Source organism: Lolium perenne, chromosome 7, assembly GCF_019359855.2.
Source record: "Lolium perenne isolate Kyuss_39 chromosome 7, Kyuss_2.0, whole genome shotgun sequence".
Classification (NCBI taxonomy): Eukaryota; Viridiplantae; Streptophyta; class Magnoliopsida; order Poales; family Poaceae; genus Lolium; species Lolium perenne.
The window spans coordinates 91627454-91639378 of NC_067250.2; positions in this window are offsets into that span (position 1 = coordinate 91627454).

Consider the following 11925-nt stretch of genomic DNA (forward strand, 5'->3'; position numbering starts at 1 on the left):
AGAAGGGGATGCCTTGGGCATCCCCAAGCTTAGACGCTTGAGTCTTCTTGATATATGCAGGGGTGAACCACCGGGTGCATCCCCAAGCTTAGAGCTTTCACTCTCCTTGATCATGTTGCATCATACTCCTCTCTTGATCCTTGAAAACTTCCTCCACACCAAACTCGAAACAACTCATTAGAGGGTTAGTGCACATTATAAATTGACATATTCAGAGGTGACACAATCATTCTTAACACTTCTGGACATTGCATAATGCTACTGGACATTAGTGGATCAAAGAAATTCATCCAACATAGCGAAAGAGGCAATGCGAAATAAAAGGCAGAATCTGTCAAAACAGAACAGTTCGTATTGACGAATTTTAAAATGGCACCAGACTTGCTCAAATGAAAATGCTCAAATTGAATGAAAGTTGCGTACATATCTGAGGATCATGCACGTAAATTGGCTTAATTTTCTGAGCTACCTACAGGGAGGTGGACCCAGATTCGTGACAGCAAAGAAATCTGGAACTGTGCAGTAATCCAAATCTAGTACTTACTTTTCTATCAACGGCTTAACTTGGCACAACAAAACACAAAACTAAGATAAGGAGAGGTTGCTACAGTAGTAAACAACTTCCAAGACACAAAATAAAAACAAAGTACTGTAGGTAAAAACATGGGTTGTCTCCCATAAGCGCTTTTCTTTAACGCCTTTCAGCTAGGCGCAGAAAGTGTGCATCAAGTATTATCAAGAGATGGTGCATCAACCTCATAATTTGTTCTCATAATAGAGTCAAAAGGTACCTTCATTCTCTTTCTTGGGAAGTGTTCCATACCTTTCTTGAGAGGAAATTGATATTTTATATTACCTTCCTTCATATCAATGGTAGCACCAACAGTTCGAAGAAAAGGTCTTCCCAATATAATGGGACAAGATGCATTGCATTCAATATCCAAGACAACAAAATCAACAGGAACAAGGTTATTGTTAACGGTAATGCGAACATTATCAACTTTACCCAAAGGTTTCTTTGTAGAATGATCAGCAAGATTAACATCCAAATAACAATTTTTCAGCGGTGGCAAGTCAAGCATATTATAAATTTTCTTAGGCATAACAGAAATACTTGCACCAAGATCACATAAAGCATTACAATCAAAATCTTTAACGTTCATCTTAATGATGGGCTCCCAACCATCCTCTAGCTTTTTAGGAATAGAGGCTTCACGCTCTAGTTTCTCTTCTCTAGCTTTTATGAGAGCATTTGTAATATGATGCGTGAAAGCCAAATTTATAGCACTAGCATTAGGACTTTTAGCAAGTTTTTGCAAGAACTTTATAACTTCAGAGATGTGGCAATCATCAAAATTCAAACCATTATAATCTAAAGCAATGGGATCATCATCCCCAATGTTGGAAAAAATTTCAGCAGCTTTATCACAGGCAGTTTCAAAGTAGCTTTTAGCGATTTCAGTGCAGTTTTTCGCGCTTTGCATTAGAAGTGGAAACATTGCTAACACCAATTCTTTTATTAGTATGAGTAGAAGGTGCAGCAACATGTGTAGCATTAGCATTACTAGTGGTGGTAATAGTCCAAACTTTAGCTATATTCTTCTCTTTAGCTAGTTTTTCATTTTCTTCTCTATCCCACCTAGCACGCAGTTCAGCCATTAATCTTATATTCTCATTAATTCTAACTTGAATGGCATTTGCTGTAGTAGTAATTTTATTATGATGATTCTCATTAGGCAAAACTTTTGATTTCAAAAGATCAACATCAACAGCAAGACTATCAACTTTAGAAGCAAGTATATCAATTTTCCCAAGCTTTTCTTCAACAGATTTGTTAAAAGCAGTTTGTGTACTAATAAATTCTTTAAGCATGGCTTCAAGTCCAGGGGGTGAACTCCTATTATTGTTGTAAGAATTTCCATAAGAATTACCATAGCCGTTGCCATTATTATAAGGATATGGCCTATAGTTGTTACTAGAATTGTTCCGGTAAGCATTGTTGTTGAAATTATTATTTTTAATGAAGTTTACATCAACATGTTCTTCTTGTGCAACCAATGAAGCTAATGGAACATTATTAGGATCAATATTAGTCCTATCATTCACAAGCATAGACATAATAGCATCAATCTTATCACTCAAGGAAGAGGTTTCTTCGACAGAATTTACCTTCTTACCTTGTGGAGCTCTCTCCGTGTGCCATTCAGAATAGTTGATCATCATATTATCAAGAAGCTTTGTTGCTTCACCAAGAGTGATGGACATAAAGGTACCTCCAGCAGCTGAATCCAATAAATTCCGTGAAGAAAAATTTAGTCCTGCATAGAAGGTTTGGATGATCATCCAAGTAGTCAGTCCATGGGTTGGGCAATTTTTAACCAGAGATTTCATTCTTTCCCAAGCTTGAGCAACATGTTCAGTATCTAATTGTTTAAAATTCATTATGCTACTCCTCAAAGATATAATTTTAGCAGGGGGATAATATCTACCAATAAAAGCATCCTTGCATTTAGTCCATGAATCAATACTATTCTTAGGCAGAGATAGCAACCAATCTTTAGCTCTTCCTCTTAATGAGAAAGGGAACAATTTTAGTTTAATAATATCACCATCTACATTTTTATATTTTTGCATTTCACATAGTTCAACAAAATTATTGAGATGGGCAGCAGCATCATCAGAACTAACACCAGAAAATTGATTGTTCATAACAAGATTAAGTAAAGCAGGTTTAATTTCAAAGAATTCTGCTGTAGTAGCAGGTGGAGCAATAGGTGTGCATAAGAAATCATTATTATTTGTGGTTGTGAAGTCACACAACTTAGTATTTTCAGCGTTGGCCATTTTAGCAACAGTAAATAAAGCAAACTAGATAAAGTAAATGCAAGTAACTAATTTTTTTTTGTGTTTTCGATATAGCAAACAAGATAGCAAATAAAGTAAAACTAGCAACTAATTTTTTTGTATTTTGATTTAGTGCAGCAAACAAAGTAGTAAATAAAATAAAGTAAGACAAAAACAAAGTAAAGAGATTGAGAAGTGGAGACTCCCCTTGCAGCGTGTCTTGATCTCCCCGGCAACGGCGCCAGAAAAAGAGCTGTTGCCGTGGGAGGCAATTCTCTGTGGTGTAGCTTTTCTTCAGTTCCCCGGCAACGGCGCCAGAAAAAGAGCTTGATGGCGTGTATTTCACACGTTCGTTGGGCAACCCCAAGAGGAAGGTATGATGCGCACAGCAGCAAGTTTTCCCTCAGAAAGAAACCAAGGTTTATCGAACCAGGAGGAGCCAAGAAGCACGTTGAAGGTTGATGGCGGCGAGATGTAGTGCGGCGCAACACCAGGGATTCCGGCGCCAACGTGGAACCTGCACAACACAACCAAAGTACTTTGCCCCAACGAAACAAAGTGAGGTTGTCAATCTCACCGGCTTGCTGTAACAAAGAGTTAACCGTATTGTGTGGAAGATGATTGTTTGCGTAAAACAAAGAGAACGATGTGCAAGAGATTGTATTTCAAGAAAGAGAATTGGACCGGGGTCCACAGTTCACTAGAGGTGTCTCTCCCATAAGACGAACAGCATGTTGGGTGAACAAATTACAGTTGGGCAATTGACAAATAAAGAGAGCATGACAATGCACATACATATCATGATGAGTATAGTGAGATTTAATTGGGCATTACGACAAAGTACATAGACCGCCATCCAACTGCATCTATGCCTAAAAAGTCCACCTTCAGGTTATCATCCGAACCCCTTCCAGTATTAAGTTGCAAAGCAACAGACAATTGCATTAAGTATGGTGCGTAATGTAATCAACAACTACATCCTTAGACATAGCATCAATGTTTTATCCCTAGTGGCAACAAAGCACAACACAACCTTAGAACTTTCTCACATCGTCCTGTGTGTCAATGCAGGCATGAACCCACTATCGAGCATAAGTACTCCCTCTTGGAGTTACAAGCATCTACTTGGCCAGAGCATCTACTAGTAACGGAGAGCATGCAAGATCATAAACAACACATAAGCATAACTTTGATAATCAACATAACAAGTATTCTCTATTCATCGGATCCCAACAAACGCAACATATAGAATTACAGATAGATGATCTTGATCATGTTAGGCAGCTCACAAGATCCGACAATGATAGCACAATGGGGAGAAGACAACCATCTAGCTACTGCTATGGACCCATAGTCCAGGGGTAGACTACTCACACATCACACCGGAGGCGACCATGGCGGCGTAGAGTCCTCCGGGAGATGATTCCCCTCTCCGGCAGGGTGCCGGAGGCGATCTCCTGGATCCCCCGAGATGGGATCGGCGGCGGCGGCGTCTCTGGAAGGTTTTCCGTATCGTGGTTCTCGGTACTGGGGTTTTCGTCACGGAGGCTATTTGTAGGCGGAAGGGCAGAGTCGGGGGCCATACTTGGGGGCCACACCATCGGGGGGCGCGGGCCCCCCCGGGGCGGCGCCGCCACGTGGTGTCGCCACCTCGTGGCCCCACTTCGTGTGTTCTTCGGTCTTCTGGAAGCTCCGTGGAAAAATAGGCCCCTGGGCTTTGATTTCGTCCAATTCCGAGAATATTTCCTTACTAGGATTTCTGAAACCAAAAACAGCAGAAAACAGAATCGGCACTTCGGCATCTTGTTAATAGGTTAGTTCCAGAAAATGCACGAATATGACATAAAGTGTGCATAAAACATGTAGATAACATCAATAATGTGGCATGGAACATAAGAAATTATCGATACGTCGGAGACGTATCATATAACTAGCTTGTTGATTAATGGATGATCATGGTTTCGTGATCATGAACATTGGATGTTATTAATAACAAGGTTATGTCATTAGGTGAATGATATAATGGACACACACCCAAATAAGCATAGCATAAGATCAAGTCATTAAGTTCAATTTGCTATAAGCTTTCGATACATAGTTGCCTAAGTCCTTCGACCATGAGATCGTGTAAATCACTTACACCGGAAGGGTACTTTGATTACATCAAACGTCATTGCGTAAATGGGTGGTTATAAAGATGGGATTAAGTATTTGGAAAGTGTGAGTTGAGGCATATGGATCAATAGTGGGATTTGTCCATCCTGATGACGGATAGATATACTCTGGGCCCTCTCGGTGGAATGTCATCTGATTAGCTTGCAAGCATATGATTGGATCATAAGAGATGACATACCACGGTACGAGTAAAGAGTACTTGTCGGTAACGAGGTTGAACAAGGTATGGAGATACCGATGATCGAACCTCGGACAAGTAAAATATCGCGTGACAAAGGGAATCGGCATCGTATGTAAATGGTTCAATCGATCACTAAGTCATCGTTGAATATGTGGGAGCCATTATGGATCTCCAGATCCTGCTATTGGTTATTGCTCGGAGAGGAGTCTCGACCATGTCTGCATAGTTCGCGAACCGTAGGGTGACGCGCTTAAGGTTCGATGTCGCATAAGTAGATTCGGAATATGAGATGGAGACCGAAGTTTGTTCGGAGTCTCGGATGGGATCCAGGACATCACGAGGAGGTCCGGAATGGTCCGGAGAATAAGATTCATATAAGGAAAGTTGATTTCTAGGTTTCGGAAAAGTTCGGGATTTTTCCGGTGAAAGACCGGGAAGGTTCTAGAAGGTTCCGGGGGTCCCACCAGTGGGCCTACGACCCTAGGAGGCCTAGCATGGGCCGAGGGGATGCTCCCTAGCCTAATGGGCCAGGGGCACATGCCCCTCAAGGCCCAGGCCGGCCAACCCTAGGTTTTTCCCCAAAACCCTAGGGGGGATCAACTTGGGGGGGGGGAAGAATTCCCCCTCCCCCCTTTGGCCGCCGGCCCTAGATGGGTTTGGGGCATTGGGGGGCCACCCAAACCGACCTCCCCCCTATATAAAGAGGGGAGGGGGCAGGGGGGCGTTCACCCCTTCAGACCTAGCTCTGGCCGCCCCCTCTCTCCTCCATAGTGCTGTACCGGCTTGGCGAAGCCCTGCAGTTTTTCTCCTCCACCACCACCACCACGCCGTCGTGCTGCTGGGATTCCGTGGAGATCTACCACACCTCCGCTGCCCGCTGGAACGGGGAGAGGAAGGGCTTCATCGACACCGTACGCGCGACCGAGTACGGAAGTGCTGCCGGATTGCAGCACTGGGGATGATCGTCTACACCAATAACGAGATCTAATCTCGTAGGCTTTGGAAATCTTCGAGGGTTAGTCTCACATCAATCTCGTTGCTTCGATCTTGTAGATTAGATCTTGGGTGTTCCATAGATTAGATCTTGGATTTATTCGTCTTGCGGTAGGAAATTTTTTGTTTTCTATGCTACGAACCCCATCAGTGGTATCAGAGCCATGTCTATGCATAGATCTGTTGCACGAGTAGAACACAATGGTTTTGTGGGCGTTGATGCTTTTGTTGTTTTAGTTTGTGCACTTTGCATCTTGCGGGATGGTGGGATGAAGCGGCCCGGGCTAACTTTACATGACCGCGTCTCATGAGACTTGCTCCACGCTTGACATGCAACTTGTATTGCATAAGTGGCTTTGCGGGTGTCTGTCTCTCCCACCATAGTGAAGATTCCAATTTGCACTTTCTATTATCAACACTAGTATCACCGTTGTGGTTCATGTTCGTAGGTAGATTGGATCTCACTCGAAAACCCTAAACCACGTAAAATATGCAAACCAAATTAGAGGCGTCTAACTTGTTTTTGCAGGGTTTGGTGATGTGATATGGCCATGATGTGATGGTGATTATATTTGATGTATGAGATGTTCATTGTTGTATTATGGCAACCGGTAGGAGCCTAATGGTTGTCTTTAATTTTTGTTAAAGACCTGCGTGTCTATTCATCATGTAATATCTTTATTTCAAGTAGTTGTTATAGTAGCTATAAGTGATGGACAACCATGAAGCGGCGCCATGGACCTTGGTGCAATGCTGGTGATGATGGAGATCATGCTCATGTGCTTTGGAGATGGAGATCAAAAGCACAAGAAGAAAGGCCATATCATATCACATATTATGAATTGCATGTGATGTTAATCCTTTATGCATCTTATCTTGCTTAGATCGCGACGGTAGCATTATAAGATGATCCCTCACATTAATATCAAGATAATAAAGTGTTCTCCCCTCGTATGCACCGTTGCTACAGTTCGTCATTTTGAAGCATCTCGTGATGATCGGATGTGATAGATTCTACGTTCACATACAACGGGTGTAAGCCATGTTTGCACACGCGGAATACTTGGGTTTGCTTGGCGAGCCTAGCATGTACAGACATGGCCTCGGGACACAGGAAACCGAAAGGTTGAACACGAGTCATATGGATGATATGATCAACATGTTGATGTTCACCATTGAAGCTACATCATCTCACGTGATGATCGGTTTTGGTGTAGTGGATTTGGATCGTGTATCACTTAACAACCATGAGGGATGTTGTATTAAGTGGGAGTTCATTTGTAATTAGATTAAAACATGAACTAATTATCATGAACATAGTCTGAATAGTATTTTGGATTAAGTTTGTAGAATTGGCATCCATTTTTCTACCATGCACTAGTCTTGTAATTGAGATAGAAATATTGTTAAGTCTGACAAGAAACTTTACGGATTGGTACCGTATTGTTAGAGAATCAAGATATGATTAAGTCCTAATGCAAACTTTTAGTAAACCTCACATTGATGATTCAAAGAGCAATGGTTTCAATTAGTACCAAATCATCTTGTCTCCGTGAAACTTGAAGTTCAAATCCGTTTGAAAAGTAAGGAGCTGAAAATTTGTTTTCAGAAATAAGCGAGGTATGAGATATATGTGATATCTAAGACCTTGTTGCAAGATGATAGAATATAATTTGGTGAGACTACATAAACTCATAAGTTTTATGGGAATGTATGAAGGTTGAAGACGCCAGGCGTCCCAATCCTCCAACTATTGGGGCACTAACGATATTCGCATATCCATGAATTGATCGTCCTTAGTATGCACCGTTGCTAAGACTCGTCGTTTCGAAGCATCACGTGATGATCGGGTGTGATAGATTCTACGTGTGCATACAACGGGTGCAAGCCAGATTTGCACATGCGAATACTAAGGTTAAACTTTACGAGCCTAGCATGTACAGACATGGTCTTGAAAAGTCGTCATGATTTGATGGATAAAATTATGAGTGAAATTGTTCATCACATTAAAAGGTTACTAATAGTGAAATCTGGAACACTTGTCATGTGATGATCAACTTCAAAGTAAGAACCTCGAGGTTATTGGTATTTGACCAATGGACCTAAAACTTATTGAAGGTGAAGTGTTTTCTGAGAATGGGGAAAGCTAAAAGAGAAACTACAAAATATATTTTGGCAGAAAGAAAGAAAAAGACTAGAAAGTCTAGCTCAGGTGTATATAGATGATATACATGTTATGGATGTATTCCTTGTTTGGTCACATAATAAAATTCTTGGGTATTTGTATCAGATTGGTTGGTATGAGATGTCATACAATACAACGCAATACAAGAATACGATGGCCTAAGTGACTGATAAGGAATATGGTAATAATGCACGTCTGGAACATAATAAAGTGTTATTATGTTTGTCGTTGGCATTCTACCTAGCCCTTAGAATTTATAATAAAGAACTTAATAAATTGTTATTTTGCTCTAGTCAAATGAAAATAATGAGTTGTTCAAATTATGACATTACTCCATGTACGATGGATAAGTTATTATAAATCTTAATGGTGAAACACACATACATAACACTGACGCTAAAATGCCATAAGGCAAATGATGTGAATTCCACTCATTAATGGAACCGCCATTTAGGTCATGTTAGAAAGGAACGCATGAAGGAACTCCATTTGAATGGAATTTTTGGAGTCATATGATTTTTGAATCATTTGGCGCTTGCAAATCTCTTCTAAAAGGAAATGACTTAAATACCGTTCATAGGCCAAGAGTTGAACGGACAACTAACTTAGTGGAAACATACATGATGATATATGTGGTTCACTGGGCATAGTTGTGTGCGGGAGATTCTTCTACTTCATGAAAACTTCCAACAATGAATTGAGTATATATATAGATATATTTGATAAGGAAGAAGTTTGAAACATTTCAATGGATTCAGATAAATTTCAGCATGAAGTGGAAATCATCGTAATAGAAAAGTCAAATATCTATGATTGGATCATGGCGGAAATATTTGAATTACGAGTTTTAGCGAGCATCTAAGAGAGTTATGAAGTTGTTCTACAACTCACGTTTCTTGGGGTATCATAGTGATGATGAAGTATCCGAGGGACGTATCCAAACCTTGTTGGATCAAAGATGAGATAAAATATTGATGCCATTATATTTTTGTGGATTATGCTTTAGAGACTACCGCTTTTACACTAAATAGAGCATCATCATAATCCGTTGAAATGACACCATATGAGTTATGGCATGGGTATAAACCCTAATAGTCCTTTCTTAAATTTTGGTATGCGTAGCATAAGTAAATAAGTTTACAACCAAAATCGGATGAATGTCTTTGTTGGTTATCCCAGAGAACAAATCGGGAATTCTTTCCACTATGAAGTAAAAGACAAAAGTGTTTGTTAATGTTACTTACTTATTTCAAAGAAATTGTTTCTAGCGAACTATTTGAGTGGGAGGACAATGGAACTTGATAAGGTTCATGAACCTGAGCATGATGATCAGGTAGCACAGCATCGGAAATGGTTCCGGAAGCAGCTACGAAGATCATGGCTCCCATGTCTACAAAGTGTTATAGTCATGGAGATCAAAGTACTTATTGAACCTTGTATATGTGGTTTATTTTGTGATCAAATAAATGATTTGTGGACAAAGGATTGTTTTTTGAACAATAATAAACCAACTACATACAAAGAAGTTATGATGGGCCCTGACTCCGTTAAAATGGACATGCGCCATGAAATCCAAGATAGATAAATGCTTTTTGAAAGTAAATGGATCTATAAAATAGATGGACTTGGATGAAATATCCTTAAAGAAGCTTGACTTATCGAAAAGTTGTTTACGACAAAGTTCAAAGAGTTGACTACGATAAGATTAGATCTTCCGTGGAAATGCTTAAAGTCTATGTGGATTATTCTAGTAATCGCTACATATTTCTTTTATGAGATGTGATAGTAGGGATGGCAGAAATACATTCCTTACCAGAAGTGTGTATGAAGGATGTATACTAGATACAACCAAGAGTTTTTGCTAGTCCGTGGAATACTAGATAGGTATACGAACTTCAATTGGATGAAGTGAGTATCGCGGAGTTGGAATCTTCACCGGATGAAATAGTCAAAGAGTTTTTGATTTCATCAGAAACGATGAAGATGCTTGCATTTGCAAGAAATTAAGTGGGAGCGCTGAGACATATTTGTAATACTTTATGTAGATGACATATCGTTGATTATAAATAATGTAATTATATAATTGATTAAAAAGGTTTCATTGAGAGTTAACTTCAATGAAAGGATATGGACTGAAACATATTTAGTGTCAAGATCTATGAAGATAGATTGAAACACATAATAAGTTTAAGTCAAAGTACATAGAATGGATATTGAAGTGGTTCAATATTAAGAATGTGTTCTTTTCATATGAAGGTTTAACAAGACTTGAGTGTATTTGACACTCGATGAGTAAAAACACATGAGTGATTTTAGATCACGAGTAATATGTACAAAGTCAGATGTCATGTGCTCTAAAGTGTTACGAGCATATACCAGAATGATTCATGTAATGATCATTGGACAACAGTAAGAATATCCTTGAGTGCTTTAGAAGAACCAAGGATATATATAGTTTTATATGGGTAATGACAAACAAATCGATGTAAAGTGTTGCACCGATATTAGTTTGGTCACATATAAAATAAAATTTCAATCTCAATTAGGCTAAGTGTTATTTAAAAGGGTAGCACAATGAGCTAGAATATGTCTATGCTAGATTTAGATGAGTTCTAAATATTGTGATGGATTCTACAAACGAAGGCAGAGTATGTCATTGTTTTGACAATGACTGAGGATGTTAAGTCGAGGAGTTCTTTGAGAACTTGGTGTAGTTCCGATAGTGTCAGAACTTTGAAGCTATATTGTGTATGACAATATTAGTGACTTATTTTCAGACCATGGAAATTAAGGTTCCACCAGAGGACTAAGCATATACAATTAATGCCGACTCATTTGGAAAATGAGTGATGCATTGAGACGCAAATGAATTTCAAAATACATACGTTTCTGAACAGTCAGATCCGTTGACTAAAACCTCTCCCGTGAGCAAAACATGATAAAGCACCAGAAGGCCAAGGTGTTATATCTTTACAAATGTAAACTAGATTATTGACTCTAGTGCAAGTGGGAGACTGTTGGAGATATGCCCAAGAGGCAATAATAAAATGGTTATTATAATATATCTTTGTGTTTATGATAATGTTTGCATACCATGCTATAATTGTATTAACCGAAACATTGATACATGTGTGTTATGTAAACAACAAGGAGTCCCTAGTAAGCCTCTTGTATAACTAGCTTGTTGATTAATGGATAATCATGATTTCGTGATCATGAACATTGGATGTTATTAATAACAAGGTTATGTCATTAGGTGAATGATATAATGGACACACACCCAAATAAGCATAGCATAAGATCAAGTCATTAAGTTCAATTTGCTATAAGCTTTCGATACATAGTTGCCTAAGTCCTTCGACCATGAGATCGTGTAAATCACTTACACCGGAAGGGTACTTTGATTACATCAAACGCCATTGCATAAATGGGTGGTTATAAAGATGGGATTAAGTATTTGGAAAGTGTGAGTTGAGGCATATGGATCAATAGTGGGATTTGTCCATCCTGATGACGGATAGATATACTCTGGGCCCTCTCGGTGGAA